Source organism: Ursus arctos, unplaced genomic scaffold (assembly GCF_023065955.2).
Source record: "Ursus arctos isolate Adak ecotype North America unplaced genomic scaffold, UrsArc2.0 scaffold_21, whole genome shotgun sequence".
Lineage (NCBI taxonomy): Eukaryota > Metazoa > Chordata > Mammalia > Carnivora > Ursidae > Ursus > Ursus arctos.
This window is the reverse complement of record NW_026622886.1, coordinates 31,839,741-31,858,866: the sequence shown is the minus strand read 5'-3', so window position 1 is coordinate 31,858,866 and position 19,126 is coordinate 31,839,741. Positions and strand designations below refer to the sequence as shown.

The window sequence follows — 19,126 nt, the reverse complement described above, 5'->3', positions numbered from 1 at the left end:
CAACTTTCAACTATAAAAACACCCCTGCAAATATATGCACTCTTTAGACAGACCATTTTGTATGGTTAAGCTTCATGAACTCATCTCTGCAGCAGGGTGCACATTTAGCGGGGAGACAACTGAGTTATAAAATTGGTTTTGGACTACTGAGGAAAAAAAATGGAGCCAAAGTGTGGAGATTCTATCATGAGGTGTAAAATAAGAACTTCTCCTTCTTAAGTAAGTTTCTCGAATATGGTTGATTTTCCTTTGTATGGAGAAGGGTCAGTATCCAGATCCCTTCCATTTGTCCTCCGTGCAGTGACCCTCAATTAACATTGTGCCTTTATATGTAGTGATGAGAAGAGCCTAACATCTTGCAAATATCTCCTTTCTGTAAAAATTCCAATGATTATTTTAGAGATTTGCGAACTGAAAGGATAAGTATCTAGCCCTTTAAAAAAATCATTTTAAAGATGAAAACTGTTGTTCCATGAGGCTGATTTTCTCCAAATCAGAAAGTCAGCTAGTGATGGAAGCACAGAGTGCCATCATCTGCCCCCTAGAAAAGCATTTGACCTTTCAGTGTGCTGTGTAACCTGACAATAAGAATCAGGGACTGAGAAAATTTATAGTGCCCACACCTAGGCTTCTTAAAGAAATAATTTAACATAACTCATGTTTTTATCTTTCAAAGAGTTGAATTTTGTCTAGGTGGCACAGTGATTTATTTTTATCCTGCTACCAAAATACATTTGGTATTTTAATTACATTTTAATGTCCCTTTTACTTTTTTAAAACATCTTCAAATCATTTTCTTTTGTCACTGTTGCTGTCCAGTAAAGTAACTATTCTTATTTCTGTTTTTGTTTTTGTTTTGTTTTTCCCTTCCACTGAGGACACAGAAAACAAGGGAGGTACAATACAATCTTACCAAATTCACAAACCAATCCACACAGACATTAACAACGTAATTACAGGGGCGCCTGGGTGGCTCAGTCATTAAGCCTCCGTCTCTTGATTTCAACTCAAGTCATAATCTTGGGTTGTGAGATCGAGTCCTGAGTCGAACCCCATCTCAAGCCCTTCAGCAAGCTCCACACTCAGCGGGGAGTCTGCTGGAGATTCTCTCCCTCTCCCTCTGCACCCTGCTCCCCTCCTTCTCCCCAAATAATAAATAAGTGAATCTTTTTTAAAAAACCAATGTAATTATGAATGCCAGTGAATTTCCAGAAGGAAAAGAGAAAGGAAACTTACCAAGTATGAGGGATTTGTGCTAAACTATTGGGAGAAGCTTTATGTGTTAGTTCATTGAATTGCTGGTGAATGAGCATTATCTCAATTTTTTTAAATGATATACTGAGTCTGTTACAGGATAAATTCAACTGAGGCCTTAAAACCATCTACAGGCAAACCTGGGATTCAAACTCAGGATTGTCAGTCCTAAACAAATACTTGATCTTGTAGATTAGTGGTTCTCAAAGTGTGGTCTGAGGACTCTGAGGGCCCAAAGACCATTTCAGGAAGTCTATGAGATCAAAACGATTTTCCTGATATCTTCTTAAATCTCAATATCTAACAGTTTCACAAGGGAGTTTTCCAGAGGTTACATGATATATTATAGCACAACAAACTGACTCAAAAAGCACAACACGAGAGGCTGGCTATCTTATAGGAAATCAAATGTTTAAAAAGATCTGCAAACGTATAAGACAGTGACACTCTTCCTACTATTTTGTTTTGGAATATAGTTTTTTTTAAATGTTAATTATATTAACATGTTATAGATTTATTGTTCATTGTTTTAATAAATTAGTAATACCTCACATTTCTTATTTTTAATTTCTAATAGGTTATATATCTGTATATGGAACTTACATAGAAAAAAGTTATCATAAAATCATCAATAATTTTTAAGAGTATAAAAGAGTTCTAAGCCCAAAACATTTTAGAATCACTATGCTAAATGATGCTTCTTCACAGAGTAAAATTGGAAGCTACAATATACAGCAAAACAGCCCAGGACTTATCTTTCTAAAATAAGAAAATCTATGTGTACATCAAGCTTTGTACTAGAAATGACTTTTAGATAAACCTTGCTGCCATGTCATTTTTAAATGTAACTTATCCTAGAGAGAAATCCGTAATTAGTTCTTTTCTTGGAGGTCACAAGTTATGAATTATCACTCTAACCAGGAATTTAAATCTAACTTTTGACTTAGTTTCAGCAAGGGCCTCCAAGCCCAGGAAGGAAATGATAGGTGATAAAACCTGGACACTCCAAAGTGAGAGGCTGGAATCTACAGAGAACTTTCAAAAGCAATTTTTAAAGTTGGTTTGACAACCTCTCTCCTACATGGATGACATAAAAAGGTAGAAGTAAGAGAAGCCAGTTGTTGGAAACTGAAGAATTTCTTTATGCATAATTCTCAGTATGCTCTGAGCCTTTATTGGGAAAGAGGAAAAAAGCATCCCTCTCCCACGAAAACTGGAGAATGGCACTTTAGGAAGGCCATCTGGGGATCCTCATCTGTAACATACGGAGTCTCTGGGGCCCCATAGCTGATGCCTGACCTGAGCAAGAAGAGCTAAAAAGCAAGATTTTGTGACTGGCTCAGCTCTCAAATGGAGGAGCTGGAGAAAGAGGCTTCATGAGAGCAGTCTGGCCCACAGAGGTTGACCGGGCCAAGTATGGTGAGCGCTTCCTCTGGGACTAAATATTAATGAAACAGCCTCGAGTAGTTATTGTTAGTAACTTCTAAAATTTTTATGATTATATATTTTATAATTCATAATAGTCTATTACCACCTAATTATATTATATTGGTCCTGCAGAAAAGTTACAATAGTGTGGAAAACTCCCATACACTCTGCCAAGATTCTGCAATAGTTTATATTAAGTTGTGCCGTTTGCTTTACCATTCCCTTTCTCTTTCTCTATCAACTCTCTCTCCACGCACATGCATACACAGAGTTGGTTGTTTTATTTTAAAACCATTTGCCTGTAGGTTGAAGACATCAGGCCTCTTTACCCCTAAATACTTATGTGTATTTCTTAAGAATAAGCACATTTTCTTATATGACCACAGTACTGTTATCAATATCAGCAAATTTCTCATCGATACCATAGTATTACCTCATCTATAGCTACAATTGTTTCAAATGCTCCCAAGAAGACTGCCTAGAAGGGCATCCTGACCTCACATAGGGGAAGAACTGATGATTTCCCAAAGATGGAGAGAGGAAGAATGATGGACCAACAGATGAATATTCATAGTCTCTAACCCAGTCTTGAGTGATTGGCGAGGATTCTAGGAAATTGGGGTTGGGGATAGAAAGGACTCTTTCAATGAAGAACAATTCAAAGGCTTATTTTCTGGGAAAGTGATTTCAACAGGCACCTAGCCAACAAATAGCAAGGCAAATGCAAGGATGGATGGGAGAGCACTTCCCCCAGACCCCAGGCTCTTGCTTGTGCCTTCTGCCTAGCATCAGAATCAACTGCAGAACCCAGGGCTATGCCATTTCAGCAAGTAGTGATCATTCATACTCAGTGGCCAAGATTAGATGCTGTATTATCATCCAAAGCCAGGATTTTGTTCTACCAAATGTTAATGTAACCTGTACTATCTACCGTCCAGAGCTGCAAAGGCATTTATTCATTTAATAATCAAATAGTAACTGCATGTCAACATTGTAAAGTCCTGGACAAGGAAAACATTCCTGAACATTATTGTCAATATTCATTCATTCGTTTTTTCATGTATTCACTCAACAAATATTTAATGAAAACTATAATGTGCCGTACTTTCTAGGTGCTAAGAAAACATTGCTTAACTAAAATGGGCAAGATCCCTGCTCTTCTGCAAGTTACCATCTAAGGTGCAGTCTGTTGCTCTTGTTGAACTTGAACTATATCTCCGCTAGCAGAAGCTGCAGTGATGTTTTGTTATGTTGCATGCTAGAGTTTTTATGCTGTGGTGATTAAGGAGAGGATTTGGATCAGAGAATGAAGCGAATAGAGAATTTCGTTCAGCTTTGCTCCCCTGTGATGATGCATTGTCTTCTTGAAGTCCTGCTTGTTAGCTACATATTTTATTTAGTAATAGCTCCAAGATAGTATATATTCTGACCTTTTGACAGTCAATAGCAAGGCAGAGCACATTTATGTAAAATATGCTTATAAAGTATTTCCTTAGGCATATAGAATTCCTATTCAAAAGCTAAAGCCCACATGTGTGTATACTAATTAATTTTTGTGAACTCCAACTTTGAGTGTTGATTTTCTATCCAAAGTTCTATGTATGGTTTGAACATTCAGGCAATTCTGATTTCTCTGTAAATATTCTGACATGATAAATGAATTAAACACTCAGATCTAAATTCAGAAGAATGTTCCTTTGGAGGAAAAAAAAAATGATCTGAGCCATCATTACTTTTACTTCAGTTGGAATCATGAGTCTCATCAGCACGATCCCATTTTCTCTAAGTTGACTTTAAAAATTCTGAAACTCAAAGCCAAAATATAATGATATTTGTTTGTTAAACTTTATAAAAGCACTGGGAAACCTGGAAATGATGCTTAAATTATATTGAGCCTTAGAGTTTCTAAAAGCCATTTTCAAAATCATTAGAAACTAAGTTTAATAGCTTGCTTTGGGAATGTCATTTGGAATTCACAAATCTAGAGAGAAAAATCAGAGGTATACTTTGTTTCAGACTTCTGGTAATTATTTTATAGAATAAAATCATAATTTGATTCCTTAGTCATAAATATATATGCACATACAATACACACGTATCATGTGTAAGTGCATTATGTCTGTATGCACATATGTATTACATACATGTATATGCTGTGCTTTATTCAGTGTATACATATGCACACGCGCGCGCGTGTGTGTGTGTGTGTGGTAGCTTTTAAGTGGTAAAAAGTGATTAAAAGGAGCACCTGGGTAGCTCAGATGGTTGGGCATCTGCCTTCGGTCCAGGTCATGATCTTGGGGTCCTGGGGTCGAGCCCCACCTTGGGCTCCCAGCTCTCCGGGGAGTACTCTGTCTCTGTCTCTCTCTCTCTCAAATGAATAAAATATTTTTTTAAAAAAGTGATAAAAAACTGTCTGAACATAGAGCTTTTTTTTTTTGTAATACTACATACTACCTGTATAAATGACCTTTTGAGGTTGGTAATACAGGTGCACACATACACTGTTGCAATTTTTATTTTGATTTTGCTAAAGAGAAGTCACTTCTGTCTATATATGAGGCTGCTTCAAAATGAATCTTCCTCCTCAGTATAAACATGAAATACCTAAATAGATACTGAAAAAGACCCTTGAAATTTAAATGCATTTGGCATAATATTACAGTAAAGAATTATATCTTAAAGCTTGAGTTGTTCATTTTATGCCTCATTTATTTTAGTTTCTCATAATTTTTAAGGAAATAATGCTTTAATGTGTTCAGAATCAATTTCTCTTCTAACAGACTGACTACCGCAGCTTATGCTTCTGTTTGAACACTTTCAAGAAAGTAGGAAGTTATTAACCCACTGAGCATAGGAATTAGATCTGTTCTGTAAACATATCCTAAGTACACAGAGTTATTACTCTTTCCTGATCAAGGGAACAAGTGTCCTGGTTGTAGAAATGAGGAACTGAAGACTCAAAGAAGCAACTGCATTTTGTGGATGTTTAATGTATTTATCTATTGGTCACTGGAAAAAATTGCCCATTCTTATCCAGGTAGTGGGTTTTTACCTGACAAGAAAATGCCATTCTTCAATTTAAAAACAAAACAAAACAAGCCATATTAAGTAAAACACTTGGAATCACTTCCTTTGCTGTTTTTAGCTGTTAGAATGTATTTAAAACTCTTTGAAAATCCACACAGCATTAGATAGTGATGTGTTCCTTTTATACCTTTTAATAAACCCTTTAAAATTATTTACATGGCAATCTAACCTTAATATTTGGAAAATGCTTTACTGCATTAAAGCAACTTATGTCCTTACTATTCTGCTATATCTTGAACATAAGCAGCTTTCCCCCACCTGAGGGCATTGTGCTCTCCACCTGGAAAGTTCTTACCTGGATCCTTACACAGCTGTTTTTCTCACTTTACTCTGGTCTCCACTCAAGTCTCTTTCCAGAGCTGATTTTCCTGACCACCCTACGTAAAATAGCATCTTCTGTCTGCTTCCTGCTTAATTCTTTTAAGCCTTACCTGGCTATATTTTTCCTTAGAGCCATTGGTATGACCTGGAGTTAAATTGATTCACTTTCTCATCGATTATATGAGAATAGGGAATTTGTGTGCTATAATATCCACCTCTCTGAACAAAGCCTATTATATCAGAGGTCCAAAAAAAAATAAAAAAGGTGTGTGTGTGTGTGTGTGTGTGTATCAAACCTCTGTTGAATGAATGTAGAAGGAAAGTTGAAAACCAAAAGATTTGGGCAAGTAACAACCACACACACTTGAAGCCAATTTATGATTAAATAATATCACACTCAAAATGTCTGAAAAAATGGATTCCTTTTTGCTCAGAAGTAGTAAACACACTATGCTATAGGTATTTTTAACATGGAATACAGAAATAAGTTATTTTAAAACATTGAAATAAGCTTTATTAAGATAAATTCTATTTCAACAGTTAATTTTAAGGTATACCATCACCATTATTCTGAATTTGCTTTAAATAGAGACACATTTAGCCATGAATTTGCATCAACCATTGGCCAAGTGTTAATGGTCAGTTGTCTGTCTATGGATAGATACACCTCCTAATACAATTCCGGGCATTTGAGCTTGTCCATTTCTTTCTGTAGGCATAGTATGAACTGATAAAGATTTCATTAGGATAAAGGAGCAAAAGAAGCATACTGAATATCATCAAATCTATAAGATGAGAATATTGTTTGCTTGTTCGAGGAATATTGTAGAGATATATGGTTACTTTTATCATCTCAAGTTATCGCCATAAAAATATGTTAGAAAACTTCAGAAAAATAATGCAGTTTGTTGACAAGCCACCTCAGATTTCCTTTCTGTAGAGTTATTTGTGTTCTACTTGTCAGAACATATCAGATATTTCTTTACTTCAATAGAAAAATACACTTGTAAACATTGTCTTCTCATATCCTTCCACTGAAATTTTGAGTGTAAATGTGGTAATGTAATGCACGTTCCTGGCCAGTCTAATGCTTTAGAGGTTCCAAATGCAAAAACATGAAGATAAATTAACATGGATAGAGCTAACTGCTATTCGTTTTTTCTTCCCAGAGAGAAATTTAGAGCATACTTGTTCATTGCAGAGATTGTAAGCACCATGAGAGTAAAATCCATGTGTGTACTGTGATCCTTTGTATCCACAGCATGTTAGAACTATGTCTGTCACATGGTAACCACTCAATATATCCTTTTAGATTTTTTTTTTTAATTAGTCTCTATCAATGACCTCCCCTCCAAAAAAGAAGTATAAACCGCCATTCACCATTTAGGTAGAACTGATAAATGATTAGTAATACAGTCTTATTTTTGGTCTAAACTATTCCTGCTTTTCTGAACATGGTATTACAAAACAATGAAATGTATCAGCATTAGAATTGTGTAATTGAATGAAGATGTTATGCTTTTCCTTAAGGAAAAACTATACTCTACCACTGACCTTCTTTCAAGAGGAACAGAGTAGTTAGAATGGGAATTAGAAATAGAAAATATATGTAGGGGTTCATTCCTTTCAGCATGGAATAATAACAGTTGCAGATTTTCTAAAAGCATTATTTCAAAGGAGTCTTTTATGTTAACGATAGTCACAAGTATTTCTTCCTATATTCAGTGGTTAGAACATTACTCTCTTATACAGGAATTTGTACAAGACATATTTGGCTTTTGAAGTCCTGCATGGTAGTAGGATACATTCTCATCCCTAGGTAATTTCTACTAATGCAGATATCAATTGTGCTTTCAGACTTCCCGATGTTTCGCCCCCGTGTGTTTATGGGTAGTGTAGATTGTTTTTGTTTTATAGCCTTTGTTAATGCATTTGCAGTTGCATTGAAAGATCCTCAGAAAATTACTCCATACATCAGCATCAACAGTGCAAATTTTTTTTTGCACTGTACAAGCCAGTAAAGAAAAAAAAATAGATGACTAACATTGGTTCTGGAAGGTTGTAGGGCTAGAGCAAATATATTTTTGAATGCTTCTCAAAACTGAGCAACAGAAAAGGTAAATAAAATAGAGATGAAACCAAACACAAACTCTCCCCTCTTCCAACCATCCAGATTCAGAAACATTTGCAACTTCTGACTTGGCGATTAATTTAGCATCACTTTTGAAATTAGTGAAATTAAAATATTTTCTATGCATGTAATGCTATTCCCTAGCTAACAAAACTTAAATGAAGTTTTCTTTATATAGATGTGTTAAGTGTGAACACAGGAGGATACATGATAATTGCAAGTTAGTTAATGATTATAACTGTAACAAATATTCCTTTAAGAAGTTGTAGGGTAACATTTTGCAAGTAAAGATAATTTTATAGTTAACTAGGTTATCAAGATAAGGCTCTTCTTTCTTACTTAACCATGTATTATCTCTAATGCACACTCACCTCCATGACTACCATCTATCCATCTATCTATCCATCTACCTATTAACATATGTATTCATTCCTAAAGTCTGTATGGTGTGTGCGTGTATATGTATATATTCTGTATGTATATGTACATATACACGCTCACACACACAAGAATAAAACATGCACAGTTAGGTACAAACACCTAAAATTTAAGATATATCTAAAGTCTACTAAAATCAGTTTCCTCAATAAAATTGAGATTAATTAAAATAATCAAAATAGCATCATTTGTGATGAAATTAACAATGCCACGATTATTTTATTCCTCCCATATCAAAAGTGTATTTTAAGAAGTCGATAAGAACAGTTTCCTTAGTTAAAATAGTATGTAATTTTTTTATTATATACCTCTTGCAAATACTTCTTTTACTTTTAAATAATGTAAAATTTGAGATTGTAGATTATGTCTGATGCATTGACTGGGTCTTCCATGTTAATTTATTTTCATGGCATTTGCCTCTTTTTAATAAAGGAGCATAAAAATTATGATATAGAAACAAACTCTTAGGATCATGAGTAATCTCTTATAACTTTACAGAAAATTCAGAATTTTTTTATTTTTGGTTTGAATATCCATAATTCACCAAGTCAATCAGCTCTTACTCCCTGTTAAGATGACAATCCTTGTTAGTCCCCTATCGTGTAACTTCCATAATTCACACAATTAACTCTGCTTTTTTTTCATAGACCCTAAAAGAAAAGTAAATGGGTGCCTAATGGGAAAGAGGCTAAGGTTTGAGGGATAGCAGTTATCTACCTGGGACAGAGAAAAACTAATTGTATAGAATAAGATATAATATTCTGCAGTCAGGCTCTTCTGACATGGGAAAGGTCTAGAGCATATGCCCATACATGGCAAAATGTCTCCTTACCCCTTTTCCTTTCAACTAAGGATCACAAAATTAATTTAATTATGTAAGCTTCACGTAAGTCTTTCTGAAAATAGATCTAAATAAATAAATATCATAGGAGATAATTAAAAACATTTTCGTGCCTTATAGAATAGCTAACCACTCTGTCGACATCACTTTTTCACCTGCATAGAAAAACCAAGAGCAGAGCTGGCACTGAGTCTGTCTACGAGTCACTGTAGCTCCACAATTCAACTACACCACCAAATTGGCAAAGGAGATTTTTATTGAGAGGATGCTGTGTAGAGAAAGGAGACTGACTTGGGTTCTTCGAGAGTTTAGTTCGACATTTATTTAGAATCCCATATATGCCAGGAAATGTACTAAATACTAAGAGCTGAAGATTGGAGAGCTTCCATTGACGTGGAGTTTACAACAAAACAAACTTTAACATTATAGGGTTTGAATTGGATAGAGTTATGAACTGGGATTTTATAGACAGGGACCTTTCTACTTCTTTTTATTCCACACAATTCCTAGAATAGTACTATAGAAACTCAGTATTTGTTGAGATTTGCCTGATTATAGAGATGAAACTGTGGCTTTACTTATGTTCACCTCCAGCATATTGACAATAAGACCGTGATTAGCGTTCAACTAGTAAAAGGTCTGTGCTTCCCATTGACCTCTACCAACCAAGTTTACTATTCTTTTTTTTTTTTTTAAAGATTTTATTTTATTTATTTGACAGAGATAGAGACAGCCAGCGAGAGAGAGAATACAAGCAGGGGGAGTGGGAGAGGAAGAAGCAGGCTCCTAGCGTAGGAGCCTGATGTGGGGCTCGATCCCATAACGCCGGGATCACGCCCTGAGCCGAAGGCAGACACTTAACCACTGTGCCACCCAGGCGCCCCCAAGTTTACTATTCTTAATATAATTAGCATTCAAATGATTTCACTATATTGATATTTTAGTTCATGATTATTGGTAAAATTAGAAATCCACATGTGGTAGATGACATCACATAGACTACATAAAAGTGAATTCTGGTGTGATTATTTCCTGATTCTCCTGTATCAAGGATATGAAAATGATTAAAATAAAATCGGTTTTTCAAAAATGACATGACCTTAGCTATAACTAAAGAGGAAATTACAATGCTAGGCGCTTCTATGGCAAATACCACAATGACAGCACTGAGAAACACAGTAAAATTCACTCGCTATTGTATGGAATTCCAAATGAATTTTAATTTCAAATTGAAGGTGGGTTTCTTCAGCTGTTTCCTATCAGAGGGTCCAAAACTGATCATTTTAGTCCCTGCCTGGAGTCCTCCAAGGAAATTTGCCTAAGAAATTTGTTCTAAGAAATTAATCTTGATCATATTCTTTTTGTCAGAAAATTAGTTTGTTATTCACATTAGACAAATGAAGGATCAAAGAGTAAAGCTGAGAAAAGAACTCACCCATGTTTTGCCTCACTTGTGCTGTTATTCTATTCATTATAACATTTTATGAATGACATGAGAATCTTTTCCAGATGCAGGTAAAATAGTATCAATTTTTTAAATTAAATTTTATTGAACTCTTACCTAAATATCTAATGCTAATTGCTTTCTCTTTAATGAAAAGTGTAGTAGGACTTAACTATACATTCCCTCCTGTAATTTGCTGGCTAGTCTCCCTTATTTCTCTCACACATATTGTTTTTTTTAAACATCTTTTGAATTCTCTAAATAAATCATTAATTTATGATTTTATAAGATTGTTTCTATGGTCATTTTAAGAAATAATACTTTTATCAGAATTAGATGGTTGGTTCTTACTTATGGAAACATCTTTCTTAGTATCCATCCCCTTTGGTCTTTTTTATTTATCAATTTGGTTTTATCCATTAATGGGGGAATCTAGAGTCTAATATTCTGAAACAATCACCTCATATTCTCTTTCAGAATTGAAATCCCATTCTATTCTTTGAACTTCTTACCATGCACAGCTCCTACACATCTAAGAACTAACTTCTAAAATGTCTTACCCGAAGTTTATTGTTGTTGTCATTTTAATTTCTAGAGCTTTTGAAATTCAAGTGCTGTTCATTTAAAGAGTTGAGAGTATAGCTATTTGAGTTATCATTGACTTTGGGTTTTCAAGTCATCACATATCATCTTTTAGCCATCCCCGTGGTATTTAGCTCTTAGACATTCACTCAAATTTTGTAGGCTCTAATTAAGAGAAGATGTATCTCTAAACTTCCATGACCTCACAGTTTTATTTCCTGCCTAATATAATTTTATGAGAATTATGTAGACGTTTGGAGTTAAAAATTATAAGACAAATGTTTTGTACTTCTTATAAACATATCCTCAAGGTAATCTTATAATATTAAATCCTCACATGTAGATGAAACTGTTAGGTTGATTTGGGATTCTTTTGTTTAATATAGGAATAATGATATTCAGGCAAAAGTTCCAGAAGTACTGATTAATTTTCAAAAGGTTACATGTTGAACATTTTTTGGAAAAGCTTCTATTTTTAAGGCTTCTTGTTCTTCTAAGATTAAATATATCCAATTACCTTTTTTTTGTGAAGATTTTTGTAAAGATTTTATTTGTTTATTCAAGAGAGAGAGATAGCAAGAAAAAACACAAGCCGGTGGGGGGTGGGGGATTCAAGGGAGAAGCAGGCTCCATGATGAGAGGGGAGGCTGGCCCAAGGAGAATGAGTGGGGTGGGGGAAGAGGCAGAGGGAGAGGGAGAAGCAAACTCCCTGCTGAGCAGGGAGCTGGAAGTGAGGCTCTGTCCCAGCAACCGGGGGATCATGACCTGAACCAAGGCAGACGCTTAACTGACTGAGCCACGCAGGCACCCCTCGATTACTTTTAGAAACCAAAGACACCCCAATAAGTTGGCTAATCTAAATGCTTCCTTATGCTAAGTATTGTGTTATCCCATTTTACAGATGAAGCAATTAAGATTACTTATTTGAATTGCTTCAGGGGATACACATCGAATAAGTGTTAGTAAAACAGCTAGAAAATAGATTTTCTACCTTGTCAAAGTCCATTCTAACACTACAGAGACTTTGTTGCTAGGAGAAACAGGATTTAGGCTAGACCCTGGTTCCACCACTTACTAACACCAAAAAAAGTTTTAACAACTACTTCACCATGTCCTTGAAAATCTGAATGTGATAAATATATGCAATCTGCTAAATGCAGATTAAATAGAAGTTATAATTATTTTTTTAAATCCTGCTGCTTCTCCAGAAATAGGCATATCACCTTCCACAAAGACTCTCTGAAGAGGGCAGTTTTCATGTGAATATCAAGGTCTGGGATATTTATGAACCAATGTGTATTGTTTTTACTTGTACACTCTACATTTATCAACTAGAAAGAGATAAAGATGTTATCTTGAGAACAAGTTTAACATAAGAAATTGCTTATTTGCTTTTTTATCTCTATGATTGTTCCCTACATGGATGTTAAATAGAGAAGACCGGGGACCACTCCCTAGTTGTGGTTTTGTCATGGCTGGCCTTGAACTTCTGGCTTGGTACCTTCCTGCAGTGCTGAACTAAACTCAGAACACAGCACTTCACTAAAGCTGAGGCGCTCAGCATAGAACTCTAATAATAATTTCACACCCTATTCCAACATCCCACTTATTTGTTCCATGGTACTTTGCTGGGTTTGAATTTGCATCAAGCCAAGGTTTAAATAAATCAAATTTTATCCTTCAGCCTTAAATGTGTATATAGAATTGCTTCTACACGTTCCCCACCCAACCTCAAAAACTGGGAAATGTGAGTCAACTTATTTTCATTTCTTGTCGCTTCATCGACACCGTCTGTCCCATCAGGAAATGTGCATTTTTTAGAGCTACGTTGGAGCCCTTTGTAAAGATATTTAGTTGGCTTCTGCTTTTTGTAAAGCAGGCAATTTTGTATCTACTTTATCTAAATATTCACAGCCTCCAATTGTTGGAGTACTAGAATTTGTATAGAAATCAAAACTCTGAAAATAGTCTAGTTCTTTTTTATTCTCTCTCTCGGACCTTCCTCCTCTTTTCTACCCCATCCTTCCCACAGAGACACTAGTTCTGCCATCACTGACCCGCCAGCTTTCTCATAGAGGTATTGCAATCATTAGTCTTGGTTTCAATACAGAATTTTAAGAAATATTCTGCTCTGGTCTAACAAAGCTGAGAAAGTGGTCCCTGTTCACCTCTTCTGTGGATCAAACTCAAATGACAATCTTATTTCAGGTCATAGCTTCCCATGCCTTTAAGGCTAGTCCACTAGCCTTTCTATTTAAAGAACAGAGTACCTTTCATCCCCATGATAGGTCTTTAGCACGTCCTCCCAAAAATGCCTAGGGAAATAGGCTGATGAGAAGAAAACAAGGTAGGGGCTTCATGGATCACCAACCAGGCTTGATATGTCCAAGAAGTCATTTTTGGTAGCTGCCAATCAGCCTTCCGTTTAATTTTCTGACCTCAAAGTGTATCCTGCCCATCTCCATCCACTGACAAGTTTTTACTGAGCATCTAACTCATTTTAGGGATCACCTAATTTTAGGGAAACACTAATGCAAAGCCCATGGCCACTTCCAGTTGTCAACTCAAAATCAGCATAGATGGAACTGAGGAAAATAAAAAGGTCACATAGAAGTGAGAGCTAAATTATGTCTTATAGAACGTAAATGCTCAACAAGCTTGTAGAAAAGAAAATGCATGAGGAAACCAGTGTTAGTTATCGAAGGCTTCATGGAGGTATAAGCAATTGTGCCTGGTGGATCTTGAATTAAATAGCTCTTCATGGAATTAAATATAGATCCTAAGAGTTACTGCAGCTTTCTTTTCTCTAAGATGGACAGTCCCAATTCTATGACCTTGTGGTAAAAGAACATTTATATACACTCCTGCCATTTACGGCTTCTTTGGAACGCGCTCCACTTCTTTCCTTGAGGACTCTCAAGGTGGAAGCAGGGAGTGTGTATAGTCACTCTGATAATAATAAAAAGAACAGATAAAGATCTCTACATCTGCATGCCTGTATCAATAGTACACATAAACGTCACTTCTAATATCAAAACCATAAATCACCTGCATTCTCTCTTCTATATTAAAGTCTCTTTCAATGGGATTTATTTTCCATTACTTGAATCGATGCATTGCTCTTTCATTCATCTTCTCTATTTCTCCCCATTTCTCTTCATTTAAAACTCATAGAAGGATATTCTCTTCTACGAAAATGTTCACAGTTGCCCATTTTAATAAACAGAACCATATACAGAAATACTTAGATCTGGAAGGCACCTTGGAGAATCACCTTTCTCCACTGTCTCGTTTCACAGCTGATAAAATTAGATTAAGTGATTTGTCTAAAGTCACACATTAGATAGAGGCAGAAGCAGACTAGGATTATATGACACTAAATTTTACTTTTGTCAATATATAATTATTTATTCAGTAAACATTTATTCATGTGGCAGGCACTATTCTAGGGGTTGAAAGCCAATAGGGGCCCCCACAGGCATAATTCTGCTCCTCTACACTCCCAATTCTGCAGGATTCATCCTCCCTTAGGTGTGCTGTGAGTTTCTGCTATACCTTTTATTTTAATAGTTTTATTTCTTCATGCTTTGATAGTGTCCTTATCTTTACTCATTCCCAATTAACTTCCCCAAGCTTCTCATTTAATTAATTCCCATCCTCCCTTTCAAGATATGAACTGGCTCTCCTGACTTAGCACCATTCTGCCTCATTATCAGCCCCCCATTCTCAAATAATTATTTTGAATATAATGAAAATGTTAAACATGGTTGAACCCAATATGTCATTATTGTAACTGACTGCCAACAAATGTTTTCGTATGTTTCGACTTGTGTAATAAAGTGTCACAACAGAAAAATGAGTAGACCCTTCATCCCTGTCCCCCTTTTCCAATCTGTGTTGGTAAACATTTGCTTCTATCATTATGAGGACAGGCTTGTAAAATTAAACCTCCTAAATGGATGTCAATGGTTAGACACAAAAAAAGAAAAAAACAGAAACATTCCTTTGTCCTCCCTATGGGGCAAAATATTTTGTCCTTCTACTTTTCTTTCAAGAAAAGTCCATATTCTGTATTATTGACTTCCTATCATTCCTACCAGCAGCACCACGGGTACCAATAGTGACTGCATTTATTTATAGAACATTTGCTTACTCTATTAATTGGTGCATTACCTTTCTTTTATTGCCTAATACTCTCCATTTTCCAGATAAATGTCACTATCTTTTACAGATATATGTAGAATGAAATAATCTTGTGCTTAATGAACAAAATAAAATAGCCACAGTTCAATTAAATATTTTGTAAAGATACTGAAGAATGGCACTTTATTTTTATTTTTTAAAGGTAGTTTTATAATCTTTTTTGATAATGATTGTTTTACTCTTTCACGAAAACTCTCAAAAAAAAAAGTTGCAAGAAGTTGTTCTCATATGTCCTTTACCGAGGTTAACCAATTAAGATTTTGTTCTGAATCATCTTCTATGCCTATATTATTATAAATATTATATCTATTCTATTATATACGTGTGTATATATACATAGTTCATAAATTTTTCCTTATCATTTGGGATTAGTTGGAGACCTGGTGTGCCTTATACCAAGTATAATTCCTAAGAACAGGACATTTTTTTTTACACAGAACAGTTATCAAACACAGGCAATATACTATTGATGTAAAACCATTGTCTAATTCATAGCCCATTGTCAGATTTCATCTACTGTCAGAATACTGTTCTTTATAGCTAATCGTTTTTGTCCTATTGGCCCAGGATCTAATCTAGAATGACGTGATACATTTAAGTGTCATGCAATGCTTTATTTTAGCGTTTAAAATCTTACACTCAGTCACTAATGACCTGGATAGTGTTTCTTTTTAAAGTAATCTCTGCTTGCTGACTGCTATTCCAAGAATAAGAATTTAAGCCAAAAGATGTCTAACAAAATCCCTTAGGATTAGTGATATCTGTGTTGAGGAAATGACACTTCAACTTTGTAACTATGTTCTAAACGCAAGTTTTGGCATTTCAGTAGGAAGAAGTCCAAGGAAAAGAACTCTGAGTTTATCCGTAATTTGCAGTCTTGAGATTTAAAACATGGGATAGGGATTTTGATGCCATCCCAGTCGACCTGGGGCAAAGGGATAAAGTTTACAAACGACCATGTTGCAAGGATTCACAGTGCATACTTTAAATCCAACCCTAAATAAATATTTAGGTTAGTGATATGTTAGTAAAAGCTCCATTAAAACCAGTATTTTCATGAAAATGAAATATTTGAGATATTTTAAACCAAGTTTGGATACAAGCATTAGCTATTTGTCATTCTTGAAACTGAGTGCTTTTGAAAAAAAATACAGCTGTGCATTTTTAAATATTCAACATTAAAATGAATACAAATAGTGCCCTCCTCCCACAAAACAAGTCAAGGGTTTATAATATTTATGCCTAAAGCATACAATATTTTGCTTAATTCTGTAAATAGAATTATGATTAGGGCCGCAAGGTACAGCAGTTTAATTTCTAGCTGTTCTCAAGCAAAAGTAATCCCTACGTCTGAGTTATTTTCTTTTTTCTCCATGTCAGGCCTGCTTCTAAAACTGGATTAAAAGACGTGAAAGAGTCATCAGATTTATTGACTATGAATGCTCATACTGTTTTGTGAAAAATACATAAATCTATCTGAAAAGGTTCACTTTTTTTGAAGTATCGTATAAACACACAAAAGTACCAAGTCTCAATACCAGGAAACGGTATGAATCAGACCTACAGATACCAATTACGTTACTGAAAAGCCAGATAGTTGGAGGAAAGTGCAAAATCATCCCATGCTATTTTCCCTTTTTTCTTCTAAAATAAAGATGTTTATACATGCAAGAGACAGAAATTAGCTACCAGAAAAAATACGACACACATCCATATTCAGTGCATAGATGAAAAGTAAAATAGTTGTTTGTCCCCTACAGTAGAACAGGTTTGCCCATCCATCCTTGTGATAGACGTGCGTGCAAAACCAAAATGAAATCAAATCCCTGCAGATGGCTCATAAGTCACAAAAACTCTTTATCCTTTCACTGCGTCCCTTTGGGAAGCCAACCCCTTGGTAAGTCTTAATGTACAATAAATACAATGTCAAATATTCTCTTATTTTTTTAGTAGAAAACCTTCGTTTAGTCCAGCAGGCACCCTCGCCCCCATTGTTTCTTGTAAAGAGCTCGATGTCACTCTGGTTCCTAAGTATGTGCACTCATAGAATTTGGTTGTAGTTTTTGCTTTAATAAGAAAAGTGTCAGTACACGGAAACTATATAGAGAAATCTTATCTAAAATTGATTGTGGCTCAAAGTCATATTTTAAGAGTCAGCCAGGCAAATCTAAGTGCATTTTTACAATGCTCTTTCTAATGGCTTTTACTAGAAAACAGTTGAGTTTCAAGCAGAAATAAAATGAGAGCAGACCTTGGAGGCTTAACCATTGAACAGATGCAGTAAATGCAGCTTTAGAAATATAGCTGTCACTTCAGATCTTTTATGCTGAGTACCTATATAAGCCAATTGCCAGAGCTGCTAGCATTATTATATTTTTGTAGTTCTGAAACTAGACACTGTAAGAACTCCTAAAAACAGAGTAACATGCCTATTATGAACCTATTTGTAAATATTTCATTCTTTCTTGGTTTTCATTCTACCTAAATTTTTTGAAGACTAAAACTGATGAGAACTTATATAAAAAGGTACTTGTCTCTAGCACTGTGAAATTTTTCATTTGTGAGTTGCTAACTTGTCAAATCAAATCAGAAATTCTTGACATCTTTATTACATTAAAGCAATTCCTGATATCAACTCGGGAAGGATTTCATTTTCTTACTCCCTAACCTATAAGTTGTACTTTTTTTTTTTAATGCTGTGAAATGAGATTATTTTTCTCTTTACCCCTGATGGAGGATGTGTGTGTGTGTGTGTATACACACACACACACACACACACTTAACCCTTGAACAACATGTGTTTGAACTGTATGGATCCACTTAAATCTCTGGATTTTTTTTTTTATATATACAATACTGTACTGTCCATGTTTTTTCTTAACATTTTCTTTTCTCTAGCTTACTTTATTCTAAGAATGCAGTATATAATATACAAAATATGTGTTAATCAACCCTTTATGTTATTGGGAAGGCTTCTGGTCAACAGTAGGCTGTTAGTAGTCAAGTTTGGGGGGAGTAGAAAGTTACACGAGGATTTCTAATTGCAAGGGAGGGGTCAGTGCCCTTTACCCCCACATTGTTCAAGGGTGAACTGTAATCATATCAGTACTAAATAAGGCACTTAATTGAATAATAATTACATGATTCTTTTTTAATAATGTAATAGTCTCAACAATATCTACCTAGATTAGTATTATTTCATTTTTCAAGTTGAAAAACTATACTAGAAGGAAGCGTAATTAACTTGTCACAAAAATCAGTGTATAAACTACTCACAGAATCTTCATCTTTAGCTCTTCAAACCAAATTTAAAATCCCTAACTATCTATCATGAACTGTGTATACTAAATATACATGACATTATACTGTACTGGATATATATCTATATCTATAT

General features: G+C 35.0%; 1 protein-coding gene and 1 long non-coding RNA gene across 2 annotated transcripts in view; one reads left to right on the top strand and one right to left on the bottom strand.

Annotated features, from left to right (window-relative positions):
- SYT1 (synaptotagmin 1) overlaps nucleotides 1-19,126 on the top strand; it is a 525,260-nt gene that overhangs the window by 160,144 nt on the left and 345,990 nt on the right. The gene's annotated exons all lie outside the window — the stretch shown is intronic.
- Nucleotides 1-19,126, bottom strand: part of LOC130544507 (uncharacterized) — a 271,380-nt gene that overhangs the window by 73,595 nt on the left and 178,659 nt on the right. The gene's annotated exons all lie outside the window — the stretch shown is intronic.